Consider the following 23,301-nt stretch of genomic DNA (forward strand, 5'->3'; position numbering starts at 1 on the left):
TGCCTTTACTACCCTTTTCCCTTGGTGTATCATGTCTGGACTCCCCTCTCTGTACCCATTCTATTTTCTCATCCCTGGCTCTTGAGGGCTCCCTCCATAGGCAAGCATTATGCTCCAGTTAGTAGCTCATCTCAGTTAATTTAACATGATTAAGGCTGCTTTCACACTGGGGCGGATGGGCGTCGACGGTAAAATGCAGCTAGTTTTAGTGGCACTTTACCATTCTTTTAGCGGCTCTATTCGGCCGCTAGCGAGGCGCTTTTAACCCCGGCTAGCAGCTGAATAAAGGGTTAAATGTGCCCGTGCACCACCACTGCCGAAGCGCTTTGCAGGCGCTTCGGCAGCGGTGCCCATTCATTTCAATGGGCAGGAGAGGTGTATACACGGCTCCTTCACCACCCCAAAGATGCTGCTTGCAGAACTTTTTTTAACGTTCTGCCAGCGCAGCGCCCTGGTGTGAAAGCACTCGGGCCTTCACACTGGGACTGCAGGGGAGGCGTTTTTCAGGCGCTTTACAGGTGCTTTTTTTTTAGTCCAAAAGCGCCTAAAAAAATGCCTCAGTGTGAAAGGGGTCTAAGATGGATCATTCAATCTTCCTGGGCAGAATGACCACATTAGTATTACTTGACCAAAACACTGGGTCAGACAATCTACCTGATCAGACTTGAGGGTAGAGAGATTCTCCTAGCCTATAGAAAGATATTTCCTCTATTTTTGTTCTGGTGAAAGCCATTACCAGTGTTAATTTTGGCAGCAAATTTCGATTTAGTTTTAGTTTTAGGACTAAAATGGCATTTTAGTTTTAGTCCCATTTTAGCCTTCTGCAATTGTTTTAGTTTTAGTCGTATTTAGTCGACTAAATCTCCAGTACATTTTAGTCGACTAAAACTCATTTTAGTCATCTAAAATCTAATGGGTGTAGTTAAATTGTAATGCATTAGTTAACATTTCTCTACAATTTCAAAACTCATTATATGCTGCTGGAGTGAAAAATCTCATATATTATTTAAGGTATTGAGGTATAAACATGCACTACAGACCAGTGTTAATTTTGAAGTCAAATTTCAATTTAGTTTTAGTCTTAGTCTTCTGACTAAAATGCCATTTTAGTTTTAGTCCCATTTTAGTCTTTTGACTAAAATGCCATTTTAGTTTTAGTTGTATTTTAGTCATCTCAATTGTTTTAGTTTTAGTCGTATTTTAGTCAACTAAAATAGTATTCATTTAGTCGACTAGAATGTTTTAGTCGTTTTAGTCGACAAAATTAACACTGGCCATAACATCCCTGTCCTGGTTACAACACTCGTTATGGAAAATATTGATGGCGGTCTCCCCTAATAAGTCAAAGTCAAAAATAACAAATCTGACAGAGGTTTTAACCTTTCGCTACTTTATCCAAAACTGGAAAAAATTGCTCCATGCCTGCAAAATCAAAATCTCCATGCCCACTATATATAGGGGATGGCACATTAGTGACACCCACACTTCTAATGCTTCACCCAATCATCACCTTTGAAATTTTATATAAATATACAGAACTTTATTGTGAACATTTGGCGTTTGAATGCAAGTCTTTAAAATTTTATTGAACCAGTTAGTCCACTAGAAATAACATTGTAAAAAAACAAGATCTAGCGATAACCCCAATCAGCTAAAGAGGGGGCCGTCGGCTGGCGATTTATAAAATGTTTATGACGTGTTTTCATTTTTTATTTTCTACTAGCCCTGATGAAGGAGGAGGCTTTTCCCCTGAAACACGTTGGCTCCTTGTGTGCCCCATTGAACTGCGGACTCCAATAAACACGTCGTATAAAAGCCTGAAGTGTGACGTCCCTCCATATTGAGCACGCCTCACATCTCCTTTACACTTTGGAAAAAAAATGCTGACATTTTTCTTTCTGCTGGACCAATAAGTTTGAGTAATTTGGATATGACCGAACAACCCTTACAGACAGCAACCTTTCCAACATAACTAATGAGGAGAAAAATACATACTGTAGTCTCACAAGGGTATTTTACCATTCAAATATGATGCTGTATATTCCTCACTGCTGTGCATATTGAATTATTTTCAGTATTTTGCCATATGGTCTGCCACAGCTCTAGGGAATAAGAGCTTCCGAAAGTGCATTCTCAGTTAAGCATATATTTATGTTTTAAAATAAAGATTGAGGAATTGTGTTGAGGAGTTTATATACAGTAAAGTAAAATCTTTGGTTTTGTAGAAAGCTGTATTATAGGTTTTTAAAGCGGTTGTAAAGGCAGAAGGTTTTTTTTTATCTTAATGCATTCTATGCATTAAGATGAAAAGCCTTCTGTGTGCAGCAGCCCCCCTCAGCCCCCCTAATACTTACCTGAGGTCTCTCTCTGTCCAGCTATGTCCATGAGTGTCTCAAAGTCAGCTAGCCAATCAGAGGACAGAGGGGGTGGGGCCGGGTCGGGGCTCAGTGTCTGAATGGACACAGGGAGCTGTGACTCAGCTCGGTGCCCCCATAGCAAGCTGCTTGCTGTAGGGGCACTGAAAAGGAGCGAGGTACCAGGATCACAGAAGAGGAACCCGAGAAGAGGAGGATCTGGGCTGCTCTGTGCAAATCCAACTGCACAGAGCAGGCAAGTATAACATGTTTGTTATTTTTATAGGTATAAAAACAAGACTTTACAATCACTTTAACCTCTTGCCGACCAGCCGCCATCATTATACTGCGGCAGGTTGGCACGGCTGCGCAAACCGCCGTAGGTGAAAGTCAGGCGCTTTAAGAGCTATAGGGGGCACATGCACGCCCACGGCATGGCGCTGGAGCCGATGTGCGTGGCCGTGATGTCCGCCGGGGTCCCGCCTCAAAGAGCCAGAAGGGGGATCTGTCAATGTAAACAGACAGATCCCTGTTCTGTCAGGGAAGTAGAGAGAGATCTGCTGTTCCTAGTGATGAGGAACACCGATCTCTCTCTACTCCCTGTCAGTCCACTCCCCCCACAGTTAAAAACACATCCCTAGGGAACACTTAACCCCTTGATTGCCCCCCTAGTGTTAAGCCCTTCCCTGCCAGTGTAATTTATACAGTAATCAGTGGCTATTTTTAGCTCTGATCGCTGTATAAATGTCACTGGTCCCAAAAAAAGTCTCAAAAGTGTCCGATCTGTCCGCCGCAAGGTTGCAGTCCCACTAAAAAAATCACTGATTACCGCCATTACTAGTAAAAAAAAAAAAAAAATAATAAAAATGCCATAAATATATCCCCTATTTTGTAGATGCTATAACATTTGTGCAAAACCAATCAATCTACGCTTATTGCGATTTTTTTACCAAAGATATGTAGAAGATTGCATATTGGCCTAAACTGATGAAGAAATTCGTTTTTTTACTTTTTTTTGGATATTTATTATAGCAAAAAGTAAAAAATATTGGGGTTTTTTCAAAATTGTCGCTCTTTTTTTTGTTAACAGCCCCAAAAAATAAAAACCGCAGAGGTGATCAAATACCACCAAAAGAAAGCTCTATTTGTGGTGAAAAGGGGACATACATTTTTTTTTGTGTACAATGTCGCATGACCGCGCAATTGTCAGTTAAAACGACACAGTGTCCTATCGCATAAAATGGCCTGGTCAGGAAGTAGGTAAATCCTTCCGGGGCTGAAGTGGTTAAGGTTTGTGCCTATACAAAAAGTGTACAAAAAGCGATATGCATTGGGGATGAGATTTTTGGGATTTTATTTTGTTTATATACTTCAACATGTCAACCCATCTGACATGTTGACAACAACTCATCCAAGCTAAGATGTGTTTTTGGTGGCTAAGAATTAAACATTTATAGGACCTGTGATGGCTAGTCCTCCTTCCGAGTGAAATTACATATGAATGTTGTTTTTCTTAGTTTCAGGTCTTCTCTGACTGCAGATAAATTTGAAAAAGTCTTGTAAATTTTATGAGTGTCTGTATGGGAACAGAAAAGAAGATATATAAAAGGTATTTCAATGTGGATTCATATCATCTTCCTTCTCCTGGAAACAGATTAGGTGTCCTACTTGGATAACTGCTGCCTTTTATAAAAAATATTAGAAATTGGGATAATAAAAACGTTTGATTTGAGGAAATTAAATATGTCCCAAGATATGGAAACTGTACTTTTTGCAATTTAAATGGGGAGTTCCATTCTAACCACAAAAACAAATACTCATGGTCTCTAGATTGCGGCCTATTTTAACAGCTACACTATATTATTAAAAGTATTGGGACACCTGCCTTTACACACACATATGAACTTTAATGGCATTCCAATGTTAGTCCATAGGGTTCAATATTAAGTTAGCCCACCCTTTGCAGCTATAACAGCTTCAACACTTCTGGGAAGGCTGTCCACAAAGTTTAGGAGTGTGTCTATGGGAATGTTTGACCATTCTTCCAGAAGCACATTTGTGAGATCAGGCACTGATGTGGACGAGAAGGCCTGGCTCGCAGTCTCTGCTCCAATTGATCCCAAAGGTGTTCTATAGGGTTGAGGTCAGGACTCTGTGCAAGCCAGTCAAGTTCCTCCACCCCAAACTCGCTCATCCATGTCTTAGAGTGGACATGGTTTGGGTACGGTGAAGAGGGATTTCAATGTGTAGTCCTCTTCAAACAGGCATGGAAGAGGTTGCCTATTCACTCTTGATTGCTAGCCACGGGCAAACAGCTGCTGACAATGCAATCCATCAAGGGTTGCATGTCACCAGCTAGGTGACATGCAACCTAAGTGAAAGCAGGTTTAGATGTGTTTAGGTAATCAGATCCTAGATGTACAGAATTCAATAGTCTTTAACTGGTTGCCGCCTGCCCACTGTCAAATGACGGCGGTGCGGCTCTTGTTCTGGGACGCTGTCATATGACGGCATCCCAGAACGGCTGCTCTCGCGGGGGCGCACAGTGCAGAGATCGCAGCTGCGCCCCTGTTGCTAGGACACGGCGCGACCCCGATCTGTGGAAAGAGCCGCGTCCACGGCTCTTTAAACATGTGATCGGCTGTGTCCAATCACAGCCGGTCACATGTAAACAAGGAAGTGCCAGTAATCGGCACTCCTCGCCTCACACTGACAGAGTGTGTGGTGAGGAGAGCCGATCAGCGGCATCTCCACGCAGGGGGACATTTAGGAGTGTAATCAGGGCACTGATCATCAGTGCCCTGATTACAATAGTGAAAAATAGTGTTCCCACCAATGCCGGTGATCAGTGCTCACCAGTGGCAGCAATCAGTGCCCACCACTGCCCACAAGTTCCACCAATCAGTGCCCATTAGCGATGCCAGTCAGTGCTGGCAATCAGTGCTGCCCATCAATGCCCATCACTGCTGTCAATCAATGCCCATCAGTGTCGGCCCATCAGTGCCACCCATCAATGCCCATCAGTACTGCCTATCTGTGCCACCTATCAGTGGCCATCAGTGTCGCCTCATCAGTGCACATCAGTGAAGGCGAAAAATTACTTAGTTACAAAATTTACTGACAGAAAAAACGTGAAAAACTATTTTTTTCAAAATTTTTGGTCTTTTTTTTTGGTAAAAAATAAAAAACCCAACAGTGATTAAATACCACCAAAAGAAAGCTCTATTTGTGTGAAAAAAATGATAAAAAATTTGTTTGGGTACAGTGTAGCACCACCGTGCAATTTTCATTCAAAGTGTGGCAGCGCTGAAAGCTGAAAAATGGCCTGGGCAGGAAGGAGGTGTAAGTGCCCTTGTAAACACAGGTAAATGCTCAGTGGAAATAGCCCCACTGAAAAATCATTACATGTGTTTATATGCTTTTTATATGCTTTTTATATGCTCTTTTAGAAACCTTCACTAAATGCATATATACGCAGGTTTGACAGCAGCAGTGAATGAGGCCCAATAGTGCTTTACTGTTCCTCTCTTAATACAAACTCTATCAATCTGCTCAATTATAAAACTTTAGAGCAAAATGCTAATCAATCCTATCATAGCAATTATTCAGTGGAGAATCGCTGACATACAGAAAACCACTACAGGGGGAATCTAAAGATCACTGGATGAAATACTATCATAACAAGTGTGTAAAAATGTTACCTCAAACATTCAGGAAAATATGTCAGTAACAAAATATGTACTAAAAAAAAAACACTGTCATTTTTCTTCAAGCATCACAATACCTGCAATGCATTCATCTGTGAAAAACACCATTTCATCTTCTTTTGGTCCACAACCTCACATGATGCGAGCAGATGACACTTACAAACACCAACTTGTAAAAACATGAGCGACATTTAGGCTGCATTCACACTACAGCGTTTTGATCTGCCACGGGTCTGCCCATGATATGACAGCGCTGATGCATAAATGACAAAACGCGGAACTTGCATTTGAGATGCCATTCATTTGAATGACACCTGAAATCGCGGTGCGGGTCTGCCGCAATTGCCGCGCATTAAAACGTGCTGCAATCGCGGCAACCCGGATTTCGCCCCAAAGTAGCTCCTAAACTATTTTTGGGGGACATGCGTCCCGAGATGCGGGTTTCCGCGATTGCAGCACGATTCATCGCACGGCAGATCCGCACCGCAATTTGAGGTGTCATTGAAATGAATGGCATCTCAAATGAGAGTTCCACGTTTTGTCATTCAGATATCAGCGCTATTCCATTAATTTGCAGGGATTTCCTCTCACTTGCTGTTTTGCATATGGGACAGGAAGTGAAGGGAAATCTCCCCCATGGGAAAGAGTTGGCAAAAATAAAGCAGACAGGAGTTATGACCCTCCCATACTCTATCCAAAATGAAAAAAAAAAAAAAGGTAATGCCATTAGTTCTACTTTAGGAAAATCTAAAGATGTGTTGGTGGGGCACTGAACCTACGAAAGACAGTATGGAAAAGGATAAGAGAGTGTCATAGATTTCTTCTAGGTCCAGAAAAAAATGTATTTATGGACAAAGGGCCACAGGATATAGCCAATACATTTTGAGGGTTTACAGCTCCCTCTTCAAAAGGCTGAAGGACAAATTAGAATAAGACAATAGAAAAGAAAATCTAAAACAACAATCACGTCACCTAAGGTATGGTGTGCAAAAACAATATAATGAATATGTAATCTGTATTAAAAAAAAAAACTTGATATTGTTTTTATCTTGTCCCTCCCTGTGACCTGCAGTCTAGATACATTTTTACTGGACCTAGTACAAGCTTGTGGTGTTTTTATCTTTTCATAGTATTCTGGTATCAAGAGAGGAAGCAGCCCACAAATTCAAGCTAAAAAAAATACCAAACAGACTGGCTGCATGAAAGCACCATTACTGCTGTCTGCACAGAAGACTACAGACTTATGCTGGCCATACACTATACAGAAAATCGGCCGAACCCATTTTCGAAAAACGAACGTTCGACCGTGACCGCAAACGATCGTGCCATCATATAATGTCCGATAATCTGTTCAGTGGACATGAATAAATAATTTTGTGTTCGTTTTTTTACATATACCTAGTGCAGGCAGTTCGGACGGGAAACACATTAACCTTGCAATTTATCGTACGTTCGGCAGAAATTTTCCAAACATGCCGTTCGTTTTTTTTCCACAAAAACGTCACAAACGATTATCGATTTGTACCCACTAACTTGCCGAAAAACGAACGAAGTGTCCATACGAACGATTTTTCGGCCGATTTTTCGTATAGTGTATGGCCAGCATTACTTGCCTATACCTGAGAACTATACCAAGTGAGTCTTTCCTACTTCCCAGCGTTCACATTTGAGCAGGGCAATTTTCAGCTGTTTTTGTTTGAGTGCATAGTCATGTTTGAGTCATATGTAAAGAACCACCATTGAGTTACATGGGATTTTGTTTGTTGAGAGCTTTTGAGTCTTGAGCTTCGAACTACAAATTGCTCGGGTGTGAACGGGGCCCTAAATTAAAGAGAAACTTCAGTTTTGTTTTTTTAATATTTTAGGCTGAATTCACCCTGACTTGCAATAAAATGCATGGAAAATGGATGTACACTTGCATCCATGTTTTGCGTGTTTTAACACTCGTTGACTTGCGTTGATTTGCATTTTGGCTCACTTGTTAAATGCAAGTTAATGCTTAGACACATAAAAAACAAATGTGTCCTGTGCACACTACAACACTGCGTTGACCTACATTTTAAAGTGAACCAAAATACAGACCGGCGTTGCATCAAAATGCAACATACTTACGTTTTAATGCAATGCAATGCAACACTGGTCAACCCAACATTGTAGTGTGAACAGGACACATAAAAAACATTTTTTTTTTTTATGTATCTATGCATTGACATGAATTTTATGTGTCTATGCATTGACATAAAATGCAGATCAAACCCAAGTCAACGTGCATTAAAATGCGCAAAAAAAAAAAAAATGGATAGAAATATACATCCATTTTCCATGCATTTTATTGCAAGTCGATGTGATTTCAGCCTTACAGTCAGCAGCTACAAATACTGAAGCTGCAGACTTTTAAAAAACAGGTACTTACTAGTGCCTAAAGTCCAGCGCGGTCTCACAGTGGCCGATTCTTCTTAGCGCTGCAGGTCCCCAGTGCCGCCATCTTGGATCTGGAACTTCCTGAGGAACCACAGCTGGCTCCCGACTGTACATGCGTTAGCTCATGCAGCAATTTGTGAATGGTCCTGCAGCCTCCTGAGACATGTGACCTGTCCCAGGAGGCTGCAGGAGGGGGCAAGGGATGTCATCTTGATCTAGATGAGGACTGCAGAAGTGGGATTCGCCACAGATAAAAATTGGCACTCGCTCCCCCCTTCCCCCAACTAAGTTACAGGCTGGTTGGAGGGTGAAAACCAGCGGAACCGGGATCAAGAGCAGGTATCAATAAAAATTGGCACTCGCTCCCCCCCCCCCCAAAAAAAACTGTAACTTGGTTACAGGCTGGTAGGAGGGTGCAAACCAGCGGAACCGGGATCAAGAGCAGGTATCAATAAAAATTGGCACTCGCTCCCCCCCCCCCAAAAAAAAACTGTAACTTGGTTACAGGCTGGTAGGAGGGTGCAAACCAGCGGAACCGGGATCAAGAGCAGGTATCAATAAAAATTGGCACTCGCTCCCCCCCCCCCAAAAAAAACTGTAACTTGGTTACAGGCTGGTAGGAGGGTGCAAACCAGCGGAACCGGGATCAAGAGCAGGTATCAATAAAAATTGGCACTCGCCCCCCCCCCCCCCCAAAAAAAAAAAACTGTAACTTGGTTACAGGCTGGTAGGAGGGTGCAAACCAGCGAGGCCACACATGGTCAGTGAAGTTCCACTTTAAAATGTCAGATAAGAAGTATTTGATATTCTGTTAGTACCCAATTTTTTTCAAAACACTGGGATAAAAACATTTTACTATATATATTTTCCTCTTAATTTACCCTGGTTTGCCAATAAAGCCTCTATCCAGATTATTTCCACAATTTGCAACTGTACAGGGGTGGATGTGTAATTCCTTGCTATTTTGTTTCAAAGTAATCCTTGTTTTGTTTTTCTTCTCAGAGCTGATTGTGTTTTATGTTGTTCAATCTTAATAAAAAGATATTAAAAAAAAAAAAAGTAATAGAATTAAAAGAAAATAAATACAAAAAATGTAATAGAATTTTTAAAAAAAGGAAAAAAATTAAAAGAAAAAAAAAAAAAAAAAAGGGGGCATGCCAAGTTATTTTAGCTGATGCAAGACATTATAGATGCCGCAAGCATTTACTGTACCACCTTTAATGTTTCACAAACTGTCTTATACCGTGTTCACGGAAAACCGGATTCTCTGCATATTTACATATTGTAATAAAATAAATACAAATGACAAAAACTGAATTTCATCTAGGCAGCCCTGCATAAGGAGATTGCCTGCCAGTTCCTTTGCTTCCGATAATCTCTAGGTAATGGTAAACCTCGAAGGCAGAAAGACACACCTCATACATTATTCATTTAACATGTCTGCACTAGCAACGCTTATGTAGCTTACAATGACACCAAATATCCATATGACCATCAAGCCAATGTGCTGTCACGACAGAAAATTTGGAAGGCTCATCTGCCTCAAGGTAAAACATCCATGCTGAACAATGAGTTGTAGACTAATTACAAACACTGGAACACGAGTGATTAGCGTGCAACTAAAGGATCAGAGCGAAAACAATATGGATAATAAGCAGTGGCACTGTTCCTGGAAAGTCACACAGAAAACCTAAATAAAAAGAAGGAATCAAAAGTAATAAAAATCATTGATCAGCTCTGTGCACAGCTCTTGTTTGTAGTACTATATGTCATTTAGACTTTACTTGGCCTTCCTTTATAAGCCTGTCGCCAAGTGTATAGCATTCTCCCCAGCCACAGCCCCCTCTGTCCCGGCTTCATCAATGGCAGTTAACAACTGTTAGCAGAGAAAGTGTCACAGGAGCAAAAGGGATCTAAACACAACATGACCACTGCAAGACATACCAGACATTGGCAGGTGCTGTCACTTCTTCAGCCTTCCCTGACACTTGGGATCCAGCACTCAGCACAGCGCGGTCACAGTGCGATGGAATGTGGGAGGTGACAGGTGAACATTCACCTGCGTCTGTGTGTGTTCAGTGACACGGGGACATAGGGAGGGGGAGGGTATATGACTAGGGCGGAAGCTTAGTCTGCAGCAGTCTAGTTAGCTACAGGTGATTCAACTTCAGGACTTCTGTAAAGAGAGGAGCTGTGCATGTCAAAGTACTAACAAAAAAGTTCATTTTTTGTTGAGTGTATCACCTGCATGTTCATTAAAAGGTTAAAAACAAAAAATTTACAAAAAAAAAAAAAAAAGAGTCCAGATGATAGTCTGACACTATGGGCAAGGAGGAGGTTAATAGAGGAACCATACATAGAGCAGGACACAATCACTCCCATATATGAATGGCTAACATTGTATTGGCACATTTTACCTGCAGATCTATCCAAGCTGGCCATTCACCTTGAAAACATCTGTTTTTAGAATGTTTGATTTTCTCAATGTTCGTTTTCAACTGTAGTAACTAATTGTAAAAAGAGAGACAAATGCCCCCAAGGGAGTAGGACAAAAAAAAAATGGATCTCGGTACGGAAGGACTACACAAGGTAGCATTTTAGTACAGAAGCTAAAAATTTATGTAGACAAACACATACACTATATTGTCAATAGTATTGGGACGCCTGCCCTTACACACACATGAACTTTAATGGCATCCCAGTCTTAGGCCTGATTCACACCTATGCATTTTTGGTGCTTTTTGCATTTTGCAGATTTGCACTACAGTCCATTTAACATGGTTTCCTATGGACCACGTTCTGTAGTGCAAATCTGCAAAAAGCACTAAAAATGCATAGGTGTGAATCAAGCCTTAAGCCTCGTACACACAATCGGATTTTCCCCCGGGAATTGTGTGACGGCAGACTGGGGGTTATTTACAAAAGGCAATTCCACTTTACACTGAAAGTGCAGCCGCTCTAAATCTAAGGGGTAGATCTGAAATAAGTGGAAGCTCTGCTGATTTTATCATCCAATTATGTGCAAGCTAAAATGCTTTTTTTCATTTTCCTTGCATGTCTCCCTCGGATTTACAGCAACTTTACTTCCAAGTGCACTTGCAGTGCAAAGTGGATTTTCCTTTAGTAAATAACCCCCACTGATGGCCGAAAATCGGACCATTTCTACGCTCTGTCATACAATTGTTGTCAGATTTTCCCCGGACAAATGTTGGATGGCAGGCTTATAAATTTTCCGCGGACAAATGTCTGTTGTCGGATTTTCCCATTGTGTGTACACAAGTCCGTCAGACAAAAGTCCAAAGTACAAACACGCATGCTCGGAAGCAGAAGCAGTCGGTCTTGTAAACTAGCGTACGTAATGGAGAATTAACATTCGTGACGCGCAAATTATGAAATCTCGAAATTCAGCGCACAATTCTATTCTTCTTTAATGGGATAATAATGAAGCTGCTTTGCTGGTGATACTGATGAAGTTCTGCCAAATGTATTACCCCTTCCCGCCGACCATACGCATATCTGCATACTCGGCTTTCGGGGGTTATACCGGGATGATGCCCGCAGCTGCAGGCATCATCCCGGTACCGTTGTTTAGAGCGGGCGATCGGCTATCCGTATATAACAACCGATGCGGCTAAAAGCCGCTCGGCTGTTATACTGGAGGAGCGGGAGGGGACATCCACCCCTCCCGCCGCCTCCCGCTGCTCTTACCGGTGTCCAATCGGGTACCTTCGGCAGCTGGGGGCGGGCAGGAACGAAGCTGTGGGCGGCTTCGTTCCAGCCTTCTCAATGTAAACGCGGAAGCGATGTCATGACGTCACTTCCCGTTTACTCGGCTGCCAATGGCGCCGAATTTAAAAAAATACACAGTATTCAGAATCACCGTTTTCGGCGATCTGAATACTTTTAAGTGTAAAGGAGGGATGGGGGAGTCTTTTAGACCCCCCATCCCTCCATAAAGAGTACCTGTCACCACCTATTACTGTCACAAGGGATGTTTACATTCTTTGTGACAGCAATAAAAGTTAAAAAAAAAACATTTTTTTTTTAAACACCATTTATTAGTATAAAAATAAATAAAATAAATAAAAAAAAAATTTTTTTTAAAGCGCCCCCGTCCCCGCGAGCTCGCGCAGCGAAGAAAACGCATACGGAGGTCGCGCCCGCATATGTAAACGGTGTTCACATCACACATGTGAGGTATCGTCGCGATTGTTAGAGCGAGAGCAATAATTCTAGCCCTAGACCCCCTCTGTAACTCTAACCTGGTAACCGTAAAAAAAATTTAAAGCGTCGCCTATGGAAATTCATAGCTACCATAGTTTGTCGCCATTCCACGAGTGCGTGCAATTATAAAGCGTGACATGTTTGGTATCTATTTACTCGGCGTAACATCATGTTTCACATTATACAAAAAAATTGGGGTAACTTTACTGTTTGGATTTTTTAAAATTCATGGAAGTGTCCCTTTTCCAAAAAACACCGCTGCACAAATACCGTGTGATATAAAATATTGCAACAATCTCCATTTTATTCTCTAGATTCTCTGCTAAAAAATATATATATATAATGTTTGGGGGTTCTAAGTAATTTTCTAGCAAAAAATATGGATTTTAACTTGTAAACACCAAATTTCAAAAATAGGCTTAGTCATGAAAGGGTTAAAAGGCTTTTATTTTCTAGTGATATCAAGAATAATATTATTTTGCTTGTTTGTTGTTTTTTTGGGGGGGGGGCCAAGTTACCACAACACCATTATCCCGTAGTTTTTAAGATCAAAGATACAACTATGTTGGTGTCCCTTGTTAATTTTACATTGTATTTTTTTAAATGTAACTGCCTACTCCCAAACTGTTATTTGAAGTAAAACACATAGCCAAGTATTATTCTCCACATTTTTTTTTTGTGCGTTTTAAGAAAGAAAACAAATAAAATTAGACATGCTATCTGCCAATAGAACTTAACCAAGAAGTGAATTATATGCATCCAAAAATATAGAAAATATACCAAATGAAATCATTATTATTCAACCAAAAAATTAAATAAAAGCCTCATGCCTGTGTCCTGCTTCTTAATATAGGGGGTCAACAATGCCAAGAGTTGGTGAAAGCAGGGGTCCGTCATCCAGAGATAATTCCGAAAATCATCCGGATTATTCTCCTGGTGCTCCCGCAGGAATGGCATATGACATAATCGGTCACAATTAATAAAGCAACCAATTTTTGGTCCAAGAAATCCTCCTCCTCCTGTTCTTGGACTGGATTTGGGTCAAAGCAATAACTACAAGGCCAATAATAAATACCACGTTATCTCCTCCGATTCTGGTTGATGAACGGCCGTTCAGAAACAAACTGAAAAGCGCAAAATGAAAAGTGCGAAAATGAAAAAAGCACGAAATGAAAAGCGCAAAATGAATAGCGTGAGTCAACACTCACCAAACTTCTACTAACACGAAATTAGCAGAAGGATCCCAAAGGGTGGCGCATGACAATTGAACTTCCTCTTTATTGGCTCGTAGTACGTCACTACGTTCGTGTTTGTTGGCCAACAATTCCTTGCCATTTCTATGCAAGACATGTTCCTGGCCAACATCCTTCGCACAAAAGTCTGACATTTTGTCTGCGGAAAATCTGATCGCGTGTACGAGGCTTTAGTCCGTAGGGTTCAATATTGAGCTGGCCCACCCTCTTTGCAGCTATAACAGCTCCAACTCTTCTGGGAAGGCTGTCCACAAGGTTTAAGAGTGTGTCTATGGGAATGTTTGATTATTCTTCCAGAAGCACATTTGTGAGGTCAGGCACTGATGTTAGACGAGAAAGACTGGCTTGAGTTTCTGCTCGAATTCATCCCAAAGGTGTTCTATCAGGTTGAGGTCAGGACTCTGTGCAGGCCAATCAAGTTCCTTCACCCCAAACTCTCTCATCTCCACCTCTTTATAGACCTTGTTTTTTCCACTGGTATGCAGTCATGTTGGAGCAGGAAGGGGCCATCCCCAAACTGTTCCCACAAAGTTGGGAGCATGAAATTGTCCAAAATGTCTTGGTATGCTGACACCTTAAGAGTTCCCTTCACTGGAACTAAGGGGCCAAGCCCAGCCCCTGAAAAACATCCTCACATCATAATCCCCCCTCCATCAAATCATTTGGACCAGTGCACAAAGCAAGGTCAATAAAGACATGGATGAGCAAGTTTGGGGTGGAGGAACTTGACTGGCCTGCACAGAGTCTTGATCCCAACCTGATAGAACACCTTTGGGATGAATTAGAACATCAGTGCCTGACCTCACAAATGCGTTTCTGGAAGATTGGTCAGACATTACCATAGACACACTCCTAAACCATGTGGACAGCCTTCCTAGAAGAGTTGAAGCTGTTATAGCTGCAAAGGGTGGGCCAACTCAATATTGAACCCTACAGACTATGGGGTGCCATTAAAGTTGATGTGCGTGCAAAGGCAGGCATCCCAATACTTTTGACAGTATAGTGTCCATAAAATAACATCTATCATATGTTGACAGAATGCTGCTTGAACCGTATCAAAATACATGAATCACTGATAGTGTAGTGACATGAAAATTCAAAGGTTCAGGATGGAAATTTTTTTCTCGAATAAATACAAATTCAACGGGGGCGTACCCTGGCTATGGAGGAGTGAGGACGTGCATCTCCTCGACTCCGTGTCCACAGCTGCTTCATCACAAGCACAAAGGGGAGATTTTACCCCCAAACAGCACAAAACATGTCCCAGGGACGGCGGGCACTCTTCCGGCAGTCGAGGATGGACGGGACCCGGCAGGAGCAGCTCGAGGCTTTCTTTGGTGGAACCCGTGGATCGGGACATAAGGCCTCCAAGATGGCGCCGAAAGCTTATAAGGCCTCAAAGGCTGCACAGTAAGCCGCAGCCCAGCAGCAGCAACTCATGGCGTCCCAGATACCCTCTCCAAAGTCATTGAGTGACTCTGTCCCCCCAGTCTCCCTGGGATCCTCAGCCTCACATGACAGGGGTTCTGACATGGCAGACCTCTTAGGGGATGAGGACATTAAACGCCGCATCTGGTCTCTCCCCACCCGGGAGGACCTAGAGAAATTTACCACTAGGGTGGAAAAGGCCTTTAAAGAGGACATAGCCCAGCTTAAGTCTGATACCAATCAACTGGGGGCTAGTATGGAAACCTTGGAACAGAGATTTGATGAGGCCCTGCCTGCCATCTCTATGATCCAGGACAGATGCAGCACCCAAGATCAGAAAATTTAGACTTTATTGTGTCAGTTGGATGACTCTGAGGACCGCAGCAGGCGGGCAAATATCCGCAGTCGCGGCCTGTCGGAAGCCACGGCCCCTAAAGATATTGTCCCTACACTGGAGGATGTATTCCGGGAAATCCTAGGGTTGCCTGCTACTACGCCCATTGAGATTGATCACGCCCACAGGCCTCCTTCGCAAGATGTGGATAACCCTAGGGATGTCATTTGTAAACATCACAAATATACACTCAAGGACCGGATTATGCAAAAAAATGCACGGGAAACCATATTTTGATTTCGATGCAGCGCATCTTTTTTTTTACCAAGACATTTCCCGGGGTACTCTCATGCGTAGAGCACTCCACCCCCTGCTAGAGGCCGTCCAAAAGGCAGGCCTGCCTTGCCGCTGGGGCTTCCCCCATCTACCTACAGGTAACCAAAGATGGCAGACAAGATACGCTGCATAACAAGGATGACCTCCCACACTTCCTGACTACCCAGGGGCAAGAACCAGTTGACTTTCCGGACTGGAAAGGAATGCAGGATTACCCCCTCATTCAACTCCCTCAGCCCCTGAAACTCACAGCCTTACCTCTCATGTTGGCCCACGTAGGCCGTACCTTATTGGGTACACTTCCCTTTTGGGATATGGGGTCTGGGCCCGGGGGCTTCTCCCTAGTGGAGCTGCACCTGGCACCCGCCTCCCAAGTGTTTCATAATGTGGTAATGCTACCAATGACATGTTATGCTTTTTTCTGACATTTCTCAACATTTCTTCGTCTCTTCCCCTCATTTCCTCTCTCTCGCTCCATGCTTCTTCACTGGAACTGCCTCTTGCTCCACCTCTCATGCCATGCCTGCCATCGTCACACACGACTTAAGCATCCTCTGGATCCCCTATGGCTTCTATCTGTTCTCCATGCAAGCGTAGCAAGCTGTGGTGGGAAATTGAAGCAGTTAGGGGCTCAGGTGGTTTTTCTGCAGGAGACACACTTCACCCCCCAGTCGATGCCCAAGCTGCCTACTCACCTGTATAGCCAGTGGTTTTTGAGCAACTCACCGACTGCAAAATCCAGGGCACGGCCACTGGGAACAGGGTGGACCCTCAGGGCCGAGACGTTTTTTTTTTTTTTAAAAGGGACTATTGCGGGACAGAAGTTTACATATGCTACTATTTACGCCCCTAATACTAACCAACTTACCTTTATAGACAAAACTCTAGATAGCTCGGCAGAATTCAGAGAGGGCTCTTTGATTTTGGGAGGCAACTTGAACGTTAGTCCAGACCCAATGCTTGACACGTCCCTTTCACCGCCGTCCCTCTCACTCCCAAGCTTTCCTCAAGCACTTTTGCAGATCCCTACAGACTCACCTTCTGATAGACAGCTGGCGAGTACTTCACCCCTCAGGTAGGGACTATAGCTACTACTCGAAGGTACATGATGTATATACCTGTATAGATCTCCTCTGTGTAGACCATCCGACCCTGGAGCTGTTGCAGGTTTTGTCCATCGGGGAGTATAACTCGGACCATGCCCCAGTGACGGCCATGCTAGCTTTGTTGTCTGACAACCATAGGGCTTGGTCATGGCGACTGAACGAATCCCTGTTGGACGATGCTGCAGTGGTTTCTGGAGTTATGGATGCCCCCTCTCACCCATTCTTTTCGTCCTGGTGCTTGAATCCTTCCTACGCACAGTGCGGGCGAATGTGGATATAAAGGGCATGAAGGTTGGTAATGTGGAGCACAAGCACTCGGTGTATGCCGATGATGTGCTATTCCATCTCACAGATCCCCTGCTCTCACTGCCCAACCTGATGCGAGAACTCCGTCATTTTGGGACACTTTCTAACTTTAAAATTAACTACACAAAATCTGAGATACTCCCTATTCAGTTGCCACCCTTTTTGGCCAGTAGTTTACAAGCGGCCTTCCAGTTCACTTGCGCTGGGTCATCCGTAAAAATTTGGGCATTCAGCTGGCGGATAGATTTGACACTTTATACGCGGCCAATTACCCCCCTTTGTTGGCAACAGTGAAAAAGGATCTTGCCCACTGGACTAAGACAGCCTTCACTTGGTTAGGGCGAGTCAATATTATAAAAATGAATATCCTCCCACGAATACAGTTTTACATGTAGATGTTATCTGTCCCCTTGCCTAGAGGTTTTTTTACCCAAGTGTCCAGCATGTTATCTGGCTTTTTCTGGAACAAGCGGAGACCACAAACCGCGATTAGAGTGCTGAGAGGATACTGAACGCGCTTCCACACTCTGGGTCTCCCTAGAGAAATACATGGCGGGTAGGAACCTGTCTTATGCCCCGTGGCTGGCTCAGGAGCACAGGGGGTTGTCGGACTTTACCTCCCCATTGACGACTCATGCTCTGGAAACCTGGGATCGCCTCAATTGGGGGGTTTCTATGGTTCCCTCCTGGGGAGCAGGTGGCTTTTTTTTTGGGCCCTGGGTGGATGATAGTAACACCAGCTGTGGTAAGCTTCTGCAGAACGGTAAGCTGCTGCCCTTTGAAAACTTGCAGAACCGACACGGGAGTTTGCCTATGGACTTCTGGAGGTATAGGCTACTTCCCCACTTTTTTGAGGTCAATGGATGTTCCATAAGAGATATCTCTACCCTTACGCCCTTTGAACGCCCTTTTATAGCAGAGGAACCGATTCCGCATATGGTCTCCGAACTCTGCCAACTGATATGCTCTGCCGCTTTCACAGCTAAGCCCGCATATATCAAGAGCTGGGAATGGGATCTGTGGCTCGTCTTCACCCCAGCCCAACTGGCCCACCTCTACCAACTTACTCGCTCCAGCTCTATTGATTCCAAAACTCAGGAAAGAACTATAAGATTCTGTCACGTGGGTAACGCGAACCAGCGGACAGGAACCTTGCCACCGCTGAATGTCCGGCCCGTCAGTGCCCGTGATTAATTCACGGGTACCCGGCCGCGGACATTTTCGCCGCTGTCCTTTTTATTGGACAGCGTCGAGTGGCTGTTATTACAGGGCTGGATGGGGGCGGGAACTGCAGGAGTTTACTTTTTTATTAAACAGCAGGTGATTGGCTGCTCGGCAATCCTAGCAACCAATCACCAGCCTGTTAATGCGAAAAGTTCCCGCCCCCATCCAGTCCTGTGATATCGATCACTGCTGCTCTGCTTGCTCTACACCTGTGTAAGGTAGGAGAGTTCTATCTACACAGCTTGAGTTTGTGGGGTAGGGGACAGAGGACACTACAATGGGGTTTGCAGGGGACAGAGGAGGCTACAGTGGGGGGGTGGGTGCAGGGGACAGAGGACACTACAATGGGGGGTGCAGGGTACAGAGGACACTACAGTCTGGGGTGCAGGGAACAGAGGAAGCTACAGCGGGAGGGGGGTTTTAGGGGATAGAGGACCCTACAGTGGGGGGGCGGGTGTAGGGGATAGAGGAGGCTTCTATAGAGATACAAAGGACACTGCAATAGGGGGGCCCTATTAGGGACCCCACCCACCCTGGGGAGAGGGACCCCTTCTCATTTGGGGACAGGGACCCCTTCTCACTTGGGGAAAGGGAACCCAACACCCCTGGGGACAGAAACCCCATCTCCCCTGGAGACAGGGATCCCTTCTCCCCCAGGGACAGGGACCCCATCACCTCTGGGGACAGGGCCCCCTTCTCCCCTGGGGAAGGGGACCCCATCTCCCCTAAGGGCAGGAACCCCATTTTCCCTAGGGACAGGAACCCTATCTCCAGATCATGCTGGCTAGCAGGGCTGGTGTCAACCACCCTTTGGTGCCAGGATGGGGGAGGGGGCAGTAAAATCTGAATCCCCAGCTACATACTCCCTCAGGGTGAACTGGCTTTGTGTTAGTGAAGCACCTTAAAGTGAGGTAAACCTGTACTGTTTATTACTGTGTTAGGATTTTTATTATCTTAATTTATTAGCAGGTGAATGGGGCCCTTCATGCATTCTCATATATTGAATCTGGCCCTTAAGTGGAAAAAGGTTGCTGACCCCCTGACCTAGAGACTTGCAAACTGATGTCTTTTTCACTGGGACCCATGGAAAAGGGAAACAAGCCATAGATGTGCAATAGTGCCCCCCCCCCCCCCCCCCCCCCGGCTCAGAAAAGCCATAGGGCAATGCTCAGCCTTCTATAGGGGTCAGTTTATAACCTGGGTCATCCACTGACCTAATCAAATCCACTTTTATTACAAAACCCGCAGACGTGTCTGGACTCCTCATTTCACTCTTGCAAAATGATAGTTCAAATAAGGAACAGAGGAAAGCATAGAGAAAAAAGGTTTGGAGGGTACTGTGAACATATTACATTCCTGCATAGAATCATTCCCATCAGTTCCTGAAGAATCTTACAGTTGAATGTCCCTACCACACTCCTGCTCACTCTAGGGCCCTTCTGTAAAGTGCTTGTAACCTATCACTAGGTTTTCTGGATGTGAGAGTGGTTTTCCTGGAGGCAACCCTTGGAGAATATATCAACTGGGATTGCAGGCAGTAGGGTTGATTTACAAAAGGTAAAGGGACTGTTCAATCTGCAAGGGAAGGACATTTTCTGCAGAGCTTAGTGCTGACTTTCATCATCCAATCAGGTGCAAAAAAAAAATGCTGTTATTTTATTTTTTTTGCATGTAATTGGGTATTCTTTGCAAAGTTAAATTTCACCATACTCACTATGATCCTGGGAAAAGTCCCTTGCACAGTGCAACTTCCCTTGCATAGTAAACAGCCTATCTGCCTTTAGTAAACCAACCCCACTATTTTTGGTATACCGTATTTATCGGCGTATAACACGCACAGGCGTATAACACGCACATTCATTTTAAGAGGGAAGTTTCAGGAAAAAAACTTAAATTTTAAATAAGGAACTATGAAGCAAAATAAGGGTCAGTGCCCATCTGCAGCCTCACCATTGCCATCAATGCAGCAGCCTCACCATTGCCATCAGTGAAGCTTGATCGATGCCCATCTGCAGCCCAGAGGGGACAGGGAGGGGGACAGGATGAGCGCCGTCAGATTACATACAGTGAGAATCTCCTATGATAGACAGAACAGTGGTCCAAAGGCGGCCCAAGAGACGAGACTTCTTATTACAGATGCCGCCAAGTAAACAGGAGATTCTCGCTGTATGTAATCTGACGGCGCTCGTCCTGCCCCCCCTCCCTGTCCCCTCCGAGGCAGCTAAAATTAAAGTATTGGCGTATAACACACACACGCTATTTGCACCCGATTTTAATGGTGAAAAAGTGAGTGTTATACGCCAATAAATACAGTAATTCTATCCAAGGACCCAGAAATGGAGCAAGATTGATTTCTAATTAGCTGCCATGTCTACGCTATTTAAATGTCTCTAAAAAACTCACACACACACACCTGAATGCACACAATAAAACATCAAAACTTTACAAAGTGAGGCCCTGCTTAGCGAAATAACATCTGAGAGAAACTCAGGCCTGTGAGCCGATACTGGCTCAGGTGAGAGGGGAATTCCAGCACGTCTGTAGTTAAAGGTTAACCTTACATGGGAGTATTGCTGTCTGCACAAACTGACACTTGTCTTTGTCCTGTCATACCTGATAGGGCTTGGGTGGCGTCTTTTTTTTTTTTCTTAAACCTGGACAATTCTACACAATTTATGCTGAATGACATAGCACACACTGACCCAGGCACTTCATTGTATAGAATATAAAGGGAACCTGTAAAATGATCAAAATATTTTCTTTAATACATAGCTCATACCCAGTGTTTGCAGTATATAAAAACTGCAATAATAAACTTCTTTGTACCTTTCTAGGTCACTCAGTGATGCCCTTCCATTTCTTTTTAGTTATACTGTATATCTTTACATTTACTCACTGTTGGCGGTCCAGTCTGGTGTTTATCCCTTTTTTGTGCAATTTAAGACCATGAGTGGTTATAAGCCTATTTAATGATCTTATTATATATTTTAACCCTGGGTGGGGTGACACCCCTCTGCATATTTGTACCGGCCTTCAGTGGTGCTCCATAGGGTGGACTTGGCCGCTTTGAGCCCTTCCTCGCTATGTCGCTATGTCTAACGCACATATATATCTTTGCTTTCAGATATCAGCTGTGTGTAGCTCTATATCAAGTACCTCCATATACAGTATACTTGGTTGCTGTATTGTATTATACTGTTTATGTATTCTAACATTTGTTTTCTTATTACCACACTATGTGATCTCCTGATAAAGCTCATGGAGCAAAACACGTAGATATTTCACAGCATTCTAGTCTCTATATCTGAATGTTTCATCATTATCAACCCAAGTTATACAACTGTGTTTTTGTGATACTCTATGTATAATATTTATAATATTAGGTAGGCTGAAAGCTATTGTGTCTGCTGTACTTGCTTTTTTGTACTTGTACTTTTAAATATTTGATGGTTTTAAAATCTCCTTTATGTTTTGTATGGAATAAAGATGTAACAATTGTTTTCTAAGAAATATTTTATCAGTGTATTCATTCCTTGGGTGTTAAGTACCATTAAAAACCCTGTTTCACTTGTCTTCTTTTGTGATTACCAATCAATTAGGGGTTTGGTGCTCTATTTGCCCATTCATGACATTTTTTCTTAATTGAGGATACATCGCAATAAACATACATTGCATTCAAATAACATTTTATTTTGACTCACTCAGAGAACACAGCCACCTTGCTGAGTGTGCCTTATTTCCATCCTAGCATTTAGGACGTGCTCCTGGCTGTCTTAGTTCATCCATACAACAGATGTTCTTCCTTTTAAGACTGATCCAAAATCTGAGCCTCTAAAACTGTAGGTCAAATGTTCTCATGTTATGAGCACCACCCTCAGAGTTCTGAGTGCAGAAGGCTGCATGGCATAGAATAATGAGCATCAAGCTGAAAGGAACTTTTTTTTTTTTTTTTTATAAAATTCAGCTTAAGCCCAGGTTCACACTAAGTTGCAGGAATGAAGAGCGAGCGTTCAGCCTAATGAGCACAATTTCACTCCTGCATGTCAGTCCCAATTTCAGCAGCGATTTCACAGACATCTGTGTGGGTTTCTGCACAGATGTCAATGGAAATCGCAAAAAGTAGTACAGAAACTAGTACTAATTGCCGGCAATTGCCGCCGATTTGACATGTCAAATCACACCAGTGTGAACCAGGGCTAACACCGAGTTCTTAAAGCTAAATTCTAGGTAGGGTAATTTTACCATAGGTACATTGCTCAAGCCTACTACAGGTATTTCCATCTTTCCTGGGGATTGGCCAGGTATGACCCATACCTACATCCAAGCTAGATCATGTTATGTAACTATGTAAAAATTGCCATACCTGGAATTCAGCTTTAGGACATGAGAAAAGGGAATACAAATGAATAAAAATAGGGTAATACAAAAGGTATAAGTGTATATTAAAGCATAGACTTTCAGTATGGACTAATTCACCTGATAGATGAAAGTGGAATACAAACAGGAAAAAGGTTATAATGAATTGAATATACTTGCTAATTTAAAAAGTCATCAAAAATATTTGTCAGGAATAACCAATCAGGTGCAAGGAAAATAAAACTGCATTTT

At 43.3% G+C, this 23,301-nt stretch overlaps 1 protein-coding gene across 3 annotated transcripts in view; it reads right to left on the reverse strand.

Annotated features, from left to right (window-relative positions):
- MAP3K13 (mitogen-activated protein kinase kinase kinase 13) overlaps positions 1 to 23,301 on the reverse strand; it is a 223,040-nt gene that overhangs the window by 172,499 nt on the left and 27,240 nt on the right. Inside the window, exon 1 of one of the 3 annotated variants that reach the window (XM_073633440.1) lies at positions 10,427 to 10,557. The exons of the other annotated variants lie outside the window; for them this stretch is intronic. The gene's annotated coding sequence lies outside the window, so the exon portion shown is untranslated. Of the gene's footprint in view, positions 1 to 10,426; positions 10,558 to 23,301 lie in introns of those variants that run through there. 3 annotated transcript variants of the gene reach the window in all.

This window comes from Aquarana catesbeiana, linkage group LG06 (genome assembly GCF_042186555.1).
Source record: "Aquarana catesbeiana isolate 2022-GZ linkage group LG06, ASM4218655v1, whole genome shotgun sequence".
Classification (NCBI taxonomy): domain Eukaryota; kingdom Metazoa; phylum Chordata; class Amphibia; order Anura; family Ranidae; genus Aquarana; species Aquarana catesbeiana.